General features: G+C 36.9%; 1 non-coding gene across 1 annotated transcript; it reads left to right on the top strand.

Annotated features, from left to right (window-relative positions):
- The first annotated feature begins 3,101 nt into the window (after nucleotides 1–3,101).
- LOC112763079 (small nucleolar RNA R71) lies at nucleotides 3,102–3,205 on the top strand. The gene has a single exon (XR_003182817.1). It is a non-coding gene; the product is annotated as a small nucleolar RNA R71 (small nucleolar RNA).
- Nucleotides 3,206–14,587: the final 11,382 nt, after the last annotated feature.

Genomic DNA, 14,587 nt, shown 5'->3' with positions numbered 1-14,587 from the left:
AAACACAAGATCAAAAATATGCACTGTTCAAGCATTCATTCAAAAAACAAAAAGTATTGTCACCACATCAATATAATTAAACTAAATTCAAGGATAAATTCGAAACTCATGTACTTCTTGTTCTTTTGTATTAAAAACATGTTTCATTTAAGAAAGGTGAAGGATTCATGGAATTATTCATAGCTTTAAGACATAGTTACTACATACTAATGATCATGAAGTAGAGACACAAAACATAAACAAACATATAGCATAAAAACCGAAAAACAGAGAAATAAGAACAAGGAATGAATCCACCTTAGTGATGGTGGCGCTCTCTTGCCTCTATGTCTCTTCCTTGCCTTTGTTGCTTGATTCCTAGTGATTTTGGTGCTCCTATCCTTAGTTGCTCCCAATAATAGGGTGGAGGAAAATGTATCCCTTGTGGTATCTCAGGGATTTCTTGATTTGCAGTCAAATGCTTTACTACTGAGCTATGGATTCTTGAGATAAATCTCTCCATCTCCCATGACTCAGAGGTGGAAGCAATTGTCTTCCCTTTTCTCTCTTTTTTTTTTGAGTTTCTCTGGCCTTAGGTGCCATCAATGGTTATGGAAAAGCAAAAAAAAAGCTATGCTTTTATCACAACAAACTTAGAATATTGCTCGCCCTCGAGCAAGAGAAAAAAGAATAGAAGAAGAAGAGAAAGATATGGAAGAGAGGGAGAGAGGTTTGTGTTTCGGCCATTTAGGGTGGGTTTGGGTGGGAAGGATGGAGGGATGTGAGTGGTGAAGAGGTGATGGGGAAGAGAGTTATTGGATTGTGTAAAGAAGAGAGAGAGAGGGTTGGTGGGAATCCTATGGGGTCCACAGATCCTAAGGTGTCAAAGATTTACATCCTTGCACCAATGAGGCGTGTAAAATGCCCTCTGCATGCAATCTTGGCGTTCAACGCCAAATTGGTGCTTGTTTCTGGTGTTGAACGCCAGCTTCATGCTTGTTTTGGTCGTTCAATGCCCAATTGCAGCATGTTTCTGGTGTTGAACGCCAGTTCTATGCTTGTTTCTGGCGTTCAGCGCCAGCTTTCCTCAGGGTGTATTCCTGGCGTTTAAACGCCAGGATGTTGCTTGTTTCTGGCATTCAACACCAGATCCATGCTCTGTCCTGGCGTTGAATGCCAGCCAGATGCTCCTTACTAGCGTTTAAATGCCAGTAAGACCTTCCTCCAGGGTGTGCTTTTTCTTCTGCTATTTTTTTTATTTTGTTTTTAATTTTAGTATTTATTTTGTGACTCCTCATGATCATGAACCTAATAAAACATAAAAGAACAATAAAAGAAAAATAAAATAAGATAAATAAAAATTGGGTGGCCTCCCAATAAGCGCTCCTTTAATGTCACTAGCTTGACAGTGGGCTCTCATGGAGCCTCAAAGGTGATCAGGTCAATGTTGTAGACTCCCAACACCAAACTTAGAGTTTGAATGTGGGGATTCAACACCAAACTTAGAGTTTGGCTGTGGCCACCCAACACCAAACTTAGAGTTTGATTGTAGGGGCTCTGTTTGACTTTGTACTGAGAGAAGCTTTTCATGCTTCCTCTCCATTGTTAAAGAAGAACACCCTTGAGTCTTAAACACAAGGTAGTCTCCATTCAATTGAAGGACTAATTCTCCTCTATTAACATCTATCACAGCTCCTGATGTGGCTAGGAAAGGTCTTCCAAGGATGATGCATTCATCCCCCTCCTTCCTAGTGTCTAAGATTATAAAATCAGCAGGGATGTAAAGGCCTTCAACCTTTACCAACATGTCCTCTACCAATCCATAAGTTTGTCTTACTGACTTGTCTGCCATTTGCAATGAGAATATGGTAGGCTGTACCTTAATGATCCCCAGCTTCTCCATTATAGAGAGTGGCATAAGATTTATGCCTGACCCTAGGTCACACAAAGCCTTTTCAAAGGTCATAGTGCCTATGGTACAGGGTATTAAGAATTTACCAGGATCTTGTTTCTTTTGAGGTAAAGTTTGCTGAACCCATGTATCTAGTTCACCAATGAACAAGGGAAGTTCATCTTCCCAAGTCTCATTACCAAACAACTTGGCATTCAGCTTCATGATAGCTCCTGGATATTGAGCAACTTGCTCTCCAGTTACATCTTCATCCTCTTTAGAGGAAGAATAGTTTTCAGAGCTCATGAATGGCAGAAGGAAGTTTAATGGGATCTCTATGGTCTCTATATGACCTTCAGATTCCTTTAAGTCCTCAATAAGGAACTCCTTCTTGCTTGAGAGACGTCCCCTGAGGTCTTCCACATTGGGATTCACGTCCTCTCCTTCCTCTCTAGGTTTGGTCATGTTGATTATGTCAATGGCCTTGCACTCTCTTTTTGGATTCTCTTCAGTAGTGCTTGGGAGAGTACTAGGAGGAGTTTCAGTGACTTTCTTACTCAGCTGGCCCACTTGTGCCTCCAAATTTCTGATGGAGGACCTTGTTTCACTCATGAAACTTAAAGTGGCCTTAGACAGATTAGAGACTATATTTGCTAAGTTAAAGGTGCTCTGCTCAGAATTCTTTGTCTGTTGTTGAGAAGATGATGGAAAAGGCTTGCTATTGCTAAACCTGTTTCTTCCACCATTATTAAGGCCTTGTTGAGGCTTTTGTTGATCCTTCCATGAGAAATTTGGATGATTTCTCCATGAGGGGTTATAGGTGTTGCCAAAGGCTTCCCCCATGTAATTTACCTCTGCCATTGCAGGGTTTTCAGGATCATAAGCTTCTTCTTCAGAAGATGCCTCTTTAGTGCTGTTGGATGCATTTTGCCATCCATTCAGACTTTGAGAAATCATGTTGACTTTCTGAGTCAACATTTTGTTCTGAGCCAATATGGAATTCAGAGCATCAATTTCAAGAACTCCCTTCCTCTGACGCATCCCATTATTCACGGAATTCCTCTCAAAACTGTATATGAATTGGTTATTTCCAACCATTTCAATAAGTTCCTGAGCTTCTGCAGGTGTTTTCTTTAGGTGAATGGATCCACCTGTAGAATGGTCCAGTGACATCTTAGAGAACTCAGACAGACCATAATAGAATATATCTATCATAGTCCATTCTGAAAACATGTCAGAAGGACACTTTTTGGTCATCTGCTTGTATCTTTCCCAAGCTTCATAGAGGGACTCACCATCTTTTTGCTTGAAGGTTTGAATGTCCACTCTAAGCTTGTCAGCTTTTGAGGAGGAAAGAATTTAACTAAGAAGGCCGTGACCAGCTTATCCCAAGAATCCAAGCTATCCTTAGGTTGTGAGTCCAACCATGTTCTAGCTCTATCTCTTACAGCAAAAGGGAAAAGCATGAGCCTGTAGACTTCAGGATCTACTCCATTAGTCTTAACAGTCTCACATATCTGCAAGAACTCAGTTAACAACTGGTAGGGATCTTCTGATGGAAGCCCATGAAACTTGCAGTTTTGTTGCATTAGAGCAACTAGTTGAGGTTTTAGCTCAAAATTGTTTGCTCCAATGGTAGGAATTGAGATGCTCCTTCCATCAAACTTGGAAGTTGGTGTAGTATAATCACCAAGCATCCTCCTTGCATTATTGTTGTTGGGTTCGGCTGCCATATCCTTTTCTTGTTCGAAAATTTCAGTAAGGTTGTCTCTAGATTGTTGTAGTTTAGCTTCTCTTAGTTTCCTCTTCAGAGTCCTTTCAGGTTCAGGATCAGCTTCAACAAGAATGCATTTTTCCTTGTTCCTGCTCATATGAGAAAGAAGAGAATAGAAAAGGAAGAGGAATCCTCTATGTCACAATATAGAGATTCCTTTATGTTAGTAGAAGAAGAAAGGGAATAAGAGTGAAGAAGAATGAATAATCCAAACACAAGGGTGAGGATAGGAGCAGAGATTTGAGATGAAGAGAAGTGTTAGTAAATGAATAAATAAATATACTAAGATGAGAGAGAGAAGTTTTCGAAAATAATTTTTGAAAAGGAGTTAATGATTTTCGAAAATTAAAGGGAAAATAAAATTAAAATTTAAATTTAAAACAATTACTTAATTAAAAAGAATTTTGAAAAAAGGATGAGATATTTTCGAAAAATTGATAGGAAAATTAGTTAGGTAGTTTTGAAAAAGATAAGAAACAAATAAAAAGTCAATTAGTTAGTTGAAAAAGATTTGAAAATTAATTTTGAAAAGATAAGAAGATAAGAAGATATTTTGAAATCAAATTTTTGAAAAAGATAAAATTTAAAAAGATATGATAAAAAGATATGATTTAAAAAGATATGGTTGGAAAAGATTTCATTTTTAAAATTAAAATTGATTACTTGACTAACAAGAAACTAAAAGATACGATTCTAGAATTTAAAGATTGAACCTTTATTAACAAGAAACTAACAAACTTAAAATTTTTGAATCAATTATATTAATTGTTAGTAAAGTTTCAATTTTGAGATAAAGATAAGAAAAAGATTTTGAAAATCAATTTAAGAATATTTTTGAAAATAATAAAAGAAAAATGAAAAAGATTTGACTTTTGAAAAAGATTTTGAAAAAATAGAATTTTTAAATTTGAAAATTTGACTTGACTTATAAGAAATAGCTAAGTTTTAAAATTTTTTTGACTAAGTCAACTCAAATTTTCGAAAATTATGAGCAAATTAAGGAAAAGATATTTTTTATTTTTGAATTTTTTAATGATGAGAGGGAAAAACATAAAAATGACCCAAAACATGAAAATTTTTGGATCAAAACACATGATGCATGCAAGAACACTATGAATGTCAAGATGAACACCAAGAACACTTTGAATATCATGATGAACATCAAGAACATGTTTTTTTATGCAAAGAAAACATGCAAGATACCAAACTTAGAAATCTTTCATGTTTAGACACTATGAATGCCAACAAGCACATGAAAAACATCATACAACACAAAACAAGAAAATTTAAAGATCAAACAAGAAGACTTACCAAGAACAACTTGAAGATCATGAAGAACACTATGAATGCATGAATTTTCGAAAAATGCAAGAACAAGATGAATATGCAATTGACACCAAACTTAAAAAATGACACAAGAATTAAACAAGAATGACAAAATATTTTTGGTTTTTATGTTTTTATGATTTTTTTTTCTAAAAACATATAGGAAAAAGAAAATAAGAATTTCAAAAATTTTTTAGAAGAATTCCAGGAATCTTTCAATGTTAGCCTAAAGCTCCAATCCAAGGGTTGGACATGGCTTATAAGCCAGCCAGCTTTAGGATGGCATTACATGCATTGAGGTGATTAGTTGAAGTCTCATTTCAAAAGGATTTGGATATGGCTTTACAGCCAGCCAGGCTTCAACATGTTACATGAAACTCTAGAATCCATTCTTAAAAATTTTGAAAATTTTTCGAAAACAGAAGTAAAAAAAATTTTTTGAAAATAAATGAAAAGAAAAATACCAAATCTGAGCAACAAGATGAACCGTCAGTTGTCCAAACTCGAACAATCCCCGGCAACGGCGCCTAAAACTTGATGCACGAAATTGTGATCTCTAATAATGGTATTCATCTTGGTATGTGCGTTTATAACTCAGCACTTTCTTCACAACTTCACACAACTAACCAGCAAGTGCACTGGGTCGTCCAAGTAATAAACCTTACGTGAGTAAGGGTCGATTCCACGGAGATTGTTGGTATGAAGCAAGCTATGGTCATCTTGAAATTCTCAGTTAGGCGAATAATATATGGTTATGGAGTTTTCGAATAATAATAATAAATAAACAGAAAATAAAGATAGAAATACTTATGTAAATCATTGATGGGAATTTCAGATAGGCGTATGAAGATGCTGTGCTCCTTTTGAATCTCTGCTTTCCTACTACCTTCATCCAATCCTTCTTATTCCGTTCCATGGCAAGCTGTATGTAAGGCCTCACCGTTGTCAATGGCTACATCCCATTCTCTCAGTGAAAATGGTCCAAATACTCTGTCACAGCACGGCTAATCATTTGTCGGTTCTCGATCATGCCGGAATAGAATCCCTTGATTCTTTTGCGTTTGTCATCACGCCCAACAATCGTGAGTTTGAAGCTCGTCACAGTCATTCAATCCCTGAATCCTACTCGGAATACCTCAGACAAGATTTAGACTTTCTGGATTCTCATAAATGCCGCCATCAATTCTAGCTTATACCACGAAGATTCTGATTAAGGAATCTAAGAGATATGCGTTCGGTCTGAGGTAGAACGGAAGTGGTTGTTAGTCACGCGTTCATAGGTGAGAATGATGATGAGTGTCACGGATCATCACATTTGTCATGGTTAAGTGCAACGAATATCTTAGAACAGGAATAAACTGAATTGAATAGAAAATAGTAGTAATTGCATTAAAACTTGAGGTATAGCAGAGCTCCACACCCTTAATCTATGGTGTGTAGAAACTCCACCGTTGAAAATACATAAGTGATGAAGTTCCAGGCATGGCCAAATGGCCAGCCCCCAAAATGAGATCAATAGTCTCCTCAGATGAATAATGGAATAAAACCGAGACCAAAGATGTCTAATACAATAGTAAAATGTCCTATTTATACTAGACTAGCTACTAGGGTTTATAGAAGTAAGTAATTGATGTAGAAATCCACTTCCGGGACCCACTTGGTGTGTGCTTGGGCTGAGCTTGAGTTCTACACGTGCAGAGGCTTCTTTTGGAGTTGAACGCCAAGTTGTAACGTGTTTTTGGCGTTCAACTCTAGTTCGTGACGTGTTTCTGGCGTTTGACTCTAGAATGCAACATGGAACTGGCGTTGAGCGCCAGTTTACATCATCTAATCTCAAATAAAGTATGAACTATTATATATTGCTGGAACGCTCTGGATGTCTAATTTCCAATGCCGTTGAGAGCGTGCCATTTAGAGTTCTGTTCCTCCAGAAAATTTATTTCGAGTGCAGGGAGGTCAGAATCCAACAGCATCAGCAGTCCTTTGTTAGCCTTCTATCAGAGTTTTGCTCAGGTCCCTCAATTTCAGCCAGAAATTACCTGAAATCACAGAAAAACACACAAACTCATAGTAAAGTCCAGAAATGTGAATTTATCATAAAAACTAATGAAAATATCCCTAAAAGTAGCTAGATCCTACTAAAAATTGCCTAAAAATAATGCCAAAAAGCGTATAAATTATCCGCTCATCACAACACCAAACTTAAATTGTTGCTTGTCCCCAAGCAACTGAAAATCTAATAGGATAAAAAGAAGAGAATATACTATAAAGCTCAGAATATCAATGAATATTAATTCTAATTAGATGAACGGGACTTGTAGCTTTTTGCTTCTGAACAGTTTTGACATCTCACTTTATCCCTTGAAGTTTAGAATGATCGGCATCTCTAGGAACTTAGAATTTCAGATAGTGTTTTTGATTCTCCTAGTTAAGTTTGTTGATTCTTAAAAAAAGCTACTTTTATGAGTCTTGGCCGTGGCCCTAAGCACTTTGTTTTCCAGTATTACCACCGGATACATAAATGCCACAGACACATGACTGGGTGAACCTTTTCAGATTGTGACTCAGCTTTGCTAAAGTCCCCAGTTAGAGGTGTCCAGAGCTCTTAAGCACACTCTTTTTGCTTTGGATCACGACTTTAACCACTCAGTCTCAAGCTTTTCACTTGGACCTGCATGCCACAAGCACATGGTTAGGGACAGCTTGATTTAGCCGCTTAGGCCTGGATTTTATTTCCTTGGGCCCTCCTATCCATTGATGCTCAAAGCCTTGGATCCTTTTTACCCTTGCCTTTTGGTTTTAAGGGCTATTGGCTTTTTCTGCTTGCTTTTTCTTTTTCCTTCTATTATTTTTTCGCCACTTTTTTTTCCGCAAGCTTTTGCTATTCACTGCTTTTTCTTGCTTCAAGAATCAATTTCATGATTTTTCAGATTATCAATAGCATTTCTCTTTGTTCATCATTCTTTCAAGAGCCAACAATTTTAACATTCATAAACAATAGGATAAAAAATATGCACTGTTCAAGCATTCATTCAGAAAACAAAAAGTATTGTCATCACATCAATATAATTAAACTAAATTCAAGGATAAATTCGAAACTCATGTACTTCTTGTTCTTTTGTATTAAAAACATGTTTCATTTAAGAAAGGTGAAGGATTCATGGAATTATTCATAGCTTTAAGACATAGTTACTACATACTAATGATCATGAAGTAGAGACACAAAACATAAACAAACATATAGCATAAAAACTGAAAAACAGAGAAATAAGAACAAGGAATAAATCCACCTTAGTGATGGTGGCGCTCTCTTGCCTCTATGTCTCTTCCTTGCCTTTGTTGCTTGATCCCTAGTGATTTTAGTGCTCCTATCCTTAGTTGCTCCCAATAATAGTGTGGAGGAAAATGTATCCCTTAAGGTATCTCAGGGATTTCTTGATTTGCAGTCAAATGCTTTACTACTGAGTTATGGATTCTTGAGATGAATCTCTCCATCTCCCATGACTCAGAGGTGGAAGCAATTGTCTTCCCATTTCTCTTTTTCTTTTTTTGAGGTTTCTCTGGCCTTAGGTTCCATCAATGGTTATGGAAAAGCAAAAAAAAGCTATGCTTTTACCACACCAAACTTAGAATATTGCTCGCCCTCGAGCAAGAGAAGAAAGAATAGAAGAAGAAGAGAAAGATATGGAGGAGAAGGAGAGAGGTTTGTGTTTCGGCCATTTAGGGTGGGTTTGGGTGGGAAGGATGGATGGATGTGAGTGGTGAAGAGGTGATGGGGAAGAGAGTTATTGGATTGTGTAAAGAAAAGAGAGAGAGGGTTGGTGGGGATCCTGTGGGGTCCACAGATCCTGAGGTGTCAAGTATTTACATCATTGCACCAATGAGGCGTGTAAAACGCCCTCTGCATGCAATCCTGGCGTTCAACACCAAATTGGTGCTTGTTTCTGGCATTGAATGCCAGCTTCATGCTTGTTTTGGGTGTTCAACGCCCAATTGCCGCTGGTTTCTGGCGTTGAACGCCAGTTCCATGCTTGTTTCTGGCGTTCAGTGCCAGCTTTCCTCAGGGTGTATTCCTGGCGTTTAAACGCCAGGATGTTGATTGTTTCTGGCGTTCAACGCCAGATCCATGCTCTATTCTGGCGTTGAACACCAGCCAGATGCTCCTTACTAGCGTTTAAACGCCAATAAGACCTTCCTCCAGGGTGTGCTTTTTCCTCTGCTATTTTTTTGATTTTGTTTTTAATTTTAGTATTTATTTTGTGACTCCTCATGATCATGAACCTAATAAAACATAAAAGAACAATAAAAGAAAAATAAAATAAGATAAATAAAAATTGGGTTGCCTCCCAATAAGCGCTCCTTTAATGTCACTAGCTTGACAGTGGGCTCTCATGGAGCCTCAAAGGTGATCTGGTCAATGTTGTAGACTCCCAACACCAAACTTAGACTTTGAATGTGGGGATTCAACACCAAACTTAGAGTTTGGCTGTGGCCACCCAACACCAAACTTAGAGTTTGATTGTGGGGGCTCTGTTTGACTTTGTACTGAGAGAAGCTTTTCATGCTTCCTCTCCATTGTTAGAGAAGAACACCCTTGAGTCTTAAACACAAGGTATTCCCCCATTCAATTGAAGGACTAATTCTCCTCTATTAACATCTATCACAGCTCCTGATGTGGCTAGGAAAGGTCTTCCAAGGATGATGCATTCATCGCCCTCCATCCTAGTGTCTAAGATTATGAAATCAGCAGGGATGTAAAGGCCTTCAACCTTTACCAACACGTCCTCTACCAATCCATAAGCTTGTCTTACTGACTTGTCTGCTATTTGCAATGAGAATATGGCAGGATGTACCTTAATAATCCCCAGCTTCTCCGTTATAGAGAGTGGCATAAGATTTATGCCTGACCCTAGGTCACACAAAGCCTTTTCAAAGGTCATAGTGCCTATGGTACAGGGTATTAAGAATTTACCAGGATCTTGTTTCTTTTGAGGTAAATTTTGCTGAACCCATGTATCTAGTTCACCAATGAGCAAGGGAGGTTCATCTTCCCAAGTCTCATTACCAAACAACTTGGCATTCAGCTTCATGATAGCTCCTAAATATTGAGCAACTTGCTCTCTAGTTACATCTTCATCCTCTTCAGAGGAAGAATAGTTTTCAGAGCTCATGAATGGCAGAAGGAGGTTTAATGGGATCTCTATGGTCTCTATATGACCTTCAGATTCCTTGTTCATGTCCTCTCCTTCCTCTCTAGGTTCGGCCATGTTGATTATGTCAATGGCCTTGCACTCTCCTTTTGGATTCTTTTCAGTATTGCTTGGGAGAGTACTAGGAGGAGTTTCAGTGACTTTCTTACTCAGCTGGCCCACTTGTGCCTCCAAATTTCTGATAGAGGACCTTGTTTCACTCATGAAACTAAAAGTGGCCTTAGACAGATTAGAGACTATGTTTGCTAAGTTAGAGGTGCTCTGCTCAGAATTCTCTGCCTGTTGTTGAGAAGATGATGGAAAAGTCTTGCTATTGCTAAACCTGTTTCTTCCACCATTATTAAAGCCTTGTTGAGGCTTTTGTTGATCCTTCCATGAGGGGTTATAGGTGTTGCCAAAGGCTTCCCCCATGTAATTTACCTCTGCCATTGCAGGGTTTTCAGGATCATAAGCTTCTTCTTCAAAAGATGCCTCTTTAGTGCTGTTGGATGCATTTTGTCATCCATTCAGACTTTGAGAAATCATGTTGACTTTCTGAGTCAACATTTTGTTATGAGCCAATATGGCATTCAGAGCATCAATTTCAAGAACTCCCTTCCTCTGAGGCGTCCCATTATTCACGGAATTCCTCCCAAAAGTGTACATGAATTGGTTATTTGCAACCATTTCAATAAGTTCCTGAGCTTCTGCAGGCATTTTCTTTAGGTGAATGGATCCACCTGTAGAATGGTCTAATGACATCTTAGAGAACTCACACAGACCAAAATAGAATATATCTATCATAGTCCATTCTGAAAACATGTCAGAAGGACACTTTTTGGTCATCTGCTTGTATCTTTTCCAAGCTTCATAGAGGGACTCACCATCTTTTTGCTTGAAGGTTTGAAAGTCCACTCTAAGCTTGCTCAGCTTTTGAGGTGGAAAGAATTTAACCAAGAAGGCCGTGACCAGCTTATCCCAAGAGTCCAGGCTATCCTTAGGTTTTGAGTCCAACCATGTTCTAGTTCTGTCTCTTACAGCAAAAGGGAAAAGCATGAGCCTGTAGACTTCAAGATCTACTCCATTAGTCTTAACAGTCTCACATATCTGCAAGAACTCAATTAAAAACTGGTAGGAATCTTCTGATGGAAGTCCATGAAATTTGCAGTTTTATTGCATTAGAGCAACTAGTTGCAGTTTTAGCTCAAAATTGTTTGCTCCAATGGCAGGAATTGAGATGCTTCTTCCATCAAACTTGGAAGTAGGTGTCGTATAATCACCAAGCATCCTCCTTGCATTATTGTTGTTGGGTTCGGCTGCCATATCCTTTTCTTGTTTGAAAATTTTAGTAAGGTTGTCTCTAGATTGTTGTAGTTTAGCTTCTCTTAATTTCCTCTTCAGAGTCCTTTCAGGTTCAGGATCAGCTTCAACAAGAATACCTTTTTCCTTGTTCCTGCTCATATGAGAAAGAAGAGAACAGAAAAGGAAGAGGAATCCTCTATGTCACAGTATAGAGATTCCTTTATGTTAGTAGAAGAAGAAAGGGAGTAAGAGTGAAGAAGAATGAATAATCCAAACACAAGGGTGAGGATAGGAGCAGAGATTTGAGATGAAGAGAAGTGTTAGTAAATGAATAAATAAATAGACTAAGATGAGAGAGAGAAGTTTTCAAAAATAATTTTTGAAAAGGAGTTAATGATTTTCGAAAATTAAAGGGGAAATAAAATTAAAATTAAAATTTAAAACAATTAGTTAATTAAAAAGAATTTTGAAAAAAGGATGAGATATTTTCGAAAAATTGATAGGGAAAATTAGTTAGGTGGTTTTGAAAAAGATAAGAAACAAATAAAAAGTCAATTAGTTAGTTGAAAAAGATTTGAAAATTAATTTTGAAAAGATAAGAAGATAAGAAGATATTTTGAAATCAAATTTTTGAAAAAGATAAAATTTAAAAAGATATGATAAAAATATATGATTTAAAAAGATATGGTTGGAAAAGATTTCATTTTTAAAATTAAAATTGATTACTTGACTAACAAGAAACTAAAAGATACGATTCTAGAATTTAAAGATTGAACCTTTCTTAACAAGAAAGTAACAAACTTAAAATTTTTGAATCAATCATATTAATTGTTAGTAAAGTTTCAATTTTGAGATAAAGATAAGAAAAAGATTTTGAAAATCATTTTAAGAATATTTTTGAAAATAATAAAAGAAAAATGAAAAAGATTTGACTTTTGAAAAAGATTTTGAAAAAAATAGGATTTTTAAAATTGAAAATTTGACTTGACTTATAAGAAATAGCTAAGTTTTAAAAATTTTTTGACTAAGTCAACTCAAATTTTCGAAAATTATGAGCAAATTAAGGAAAAGATATTTTTTGATTTTTGAATTTTTTAATGATGAGAGGGAAAAACATAAAAATGACCCAAAACATGAAAATTTTTGGATCAAAACACATGATGCATGCAAGAACACTATGAATGTCAAGATGAACACCAAGAACACTTTGAAGATCATGATGAACATCAAGAACATGTTTTTGAAAAATTTTTGATGCAAAGAAAACATGCAAGACACCAAACTTAGAAATCTTTCATGTTTAGAGACTGTGAATACAAAAATGCACATGAAAAACATCATACAACACAAAACAAGAAAATTTAAAGATCAAACAAGAAGACTTACCATGAACAACTTGAAGATCATGAAGAACACTATGAATGCATGAATTTTCGAAAAATGCAAGAAGAAGATGAATATGCAATTGACACTAAACTTAAAACATGACACAAGACTCAAACAAGAATCACAAAATATTTTGGTTTTTATGTTTTTATGATTTTTTTTCTAAAAACATATAGGAAAAAGAAAATAAGAATTTCAAAAATTTTTTAGAAGAATTCCAGGAATCTTTCAATGTTAGCCTAAAGCTCCAATCCAAGGGTTGGACATGGCTTAATAGCCAGCCAGCTTTAGGATGGCATTACATGCATTGAGGTGATTAGTTGAAGTCTCATTTCAAAAGGATTTGGATACGGCTTTACAGCCTGCCAGGCTTCAACATGTTACGTGAAACTCTAGAATCCATTCTTAAAAATTTTGAAAAATTTTCGAAAACAGAAGTAAAAAAAAATTTGAAAATAAATGAAAAGAAAAATACCTAATCTGAGCAACAAGATGAACCGTCAGTTGTCCAAACTCGAACAATCCCCGGCAACGGCGCCAAAAACTTGATGCATGTAATTGTGATCTCTAATAATGGCATTCAACTTGGTATGTGCGTTTATAACTCAGCACTTTCTTCACAACTTTGCACAACTAACCAGCAAGTGCACTGGGTCGTCCAAGTAATAAACCTTACGTGAGTAAGGGTCGATCCCACGGAGATTGTTGGTATGAAGCAAGCTTTGGTCATCTTGAAATTCTCAGTTAGGCGAATAATATATGGTTATGGAGTTTTCGAATAATAATAATAAATAAACAGAAAATAAAGATAGAAATACTTATGTAAATCATTGATGGGAAATTCAGATAGGCGTATGAAGATGCTGTGCTCCTTCTGAATCTCTGCTTTCCTACTCCCGTCATCCAATCCTTCTTATTCCTTTCCATGGCAAGCTGTATGTAGGGCCTCATCGTTGTCAATGGCTACATCCCATCCTCTCAGTGAAAATGGTCCAAATGCTCTGTCACAGCACGGCTAATCATCTGTCGGTTCTCGATCATGCCGAAATAGAATCCCTTGATTCTTTTGCGTTTGTCATCACGCCCAACAATCGCGAGTTTGAAGCTCGTCACAGTCATTCAATCCCTGAATCCTACTCGGAATATCACAGACAAGGTTTAAACTTTTCGGATTCTCATGAATGCCGCCATCAATTCTAGCTTATACCACGAAGATTCTGATTAAGGAATCTAAGAGATATGCGTTCGGTCTGAGGTAGAACGGAAGTGATTGTCAGTCACGCGTTCATAGGTGAGAATGATGATGAGTGTCACGGATCATCACATTCGTCATAGTTAAGTGCAACGAATATCTTAGAACAGGAATAAACTGAATTGAATAGAAAATAGTAGTAATTGCATTAAAACTTGAGGTACAGCAGAGCTCCACACCCTTAATCTATGGTGTGTAGAAACTCCACCGTTAAAAATACATAAGTGATGAAGGTCCAGGCATGGCCGAATGGCCAGCCCCCAAAATGTGATCAATAGTCTCCTCAGATGAATAATGGAATAAAACCGAGACCAAAGATGTCTAATACAATAGTAAAATGTCCTATGTATACTAGACTAGCTACTAGGGTTTACAGAAGTAAGTAATTAATGTAGAAATCCACTTCTGGGACCCACTTGGTGTGTGCTTGGGCTGAGCTTAAGCTCTACACGTTCAGAGGCTTCTTTTGGAGTTGAACGCCAAGTTGT

The sequence above is a fragment of the Arachis hypogaea genome, chromosome 2, assembly GCF_003086295.3.
Source record: "Arachis hypogaea cultivar Tifrunner chromosome 2, arahy.Tifrunner.gnm2.J5K5, whole genome shotgun sequence".
Taxonomy (NCBI): Eukaryota; Viridiplantae; Streptophyta; class Magnoliopsida; order Fabales; family Fabaceae; genus Arachis; species Arachis hypogaea.
The sequence above is the reverse complement of the archived record's forward strand: the minus strand, read 5'-3'. Positions and strand labels throughout refer to the sequence as shown.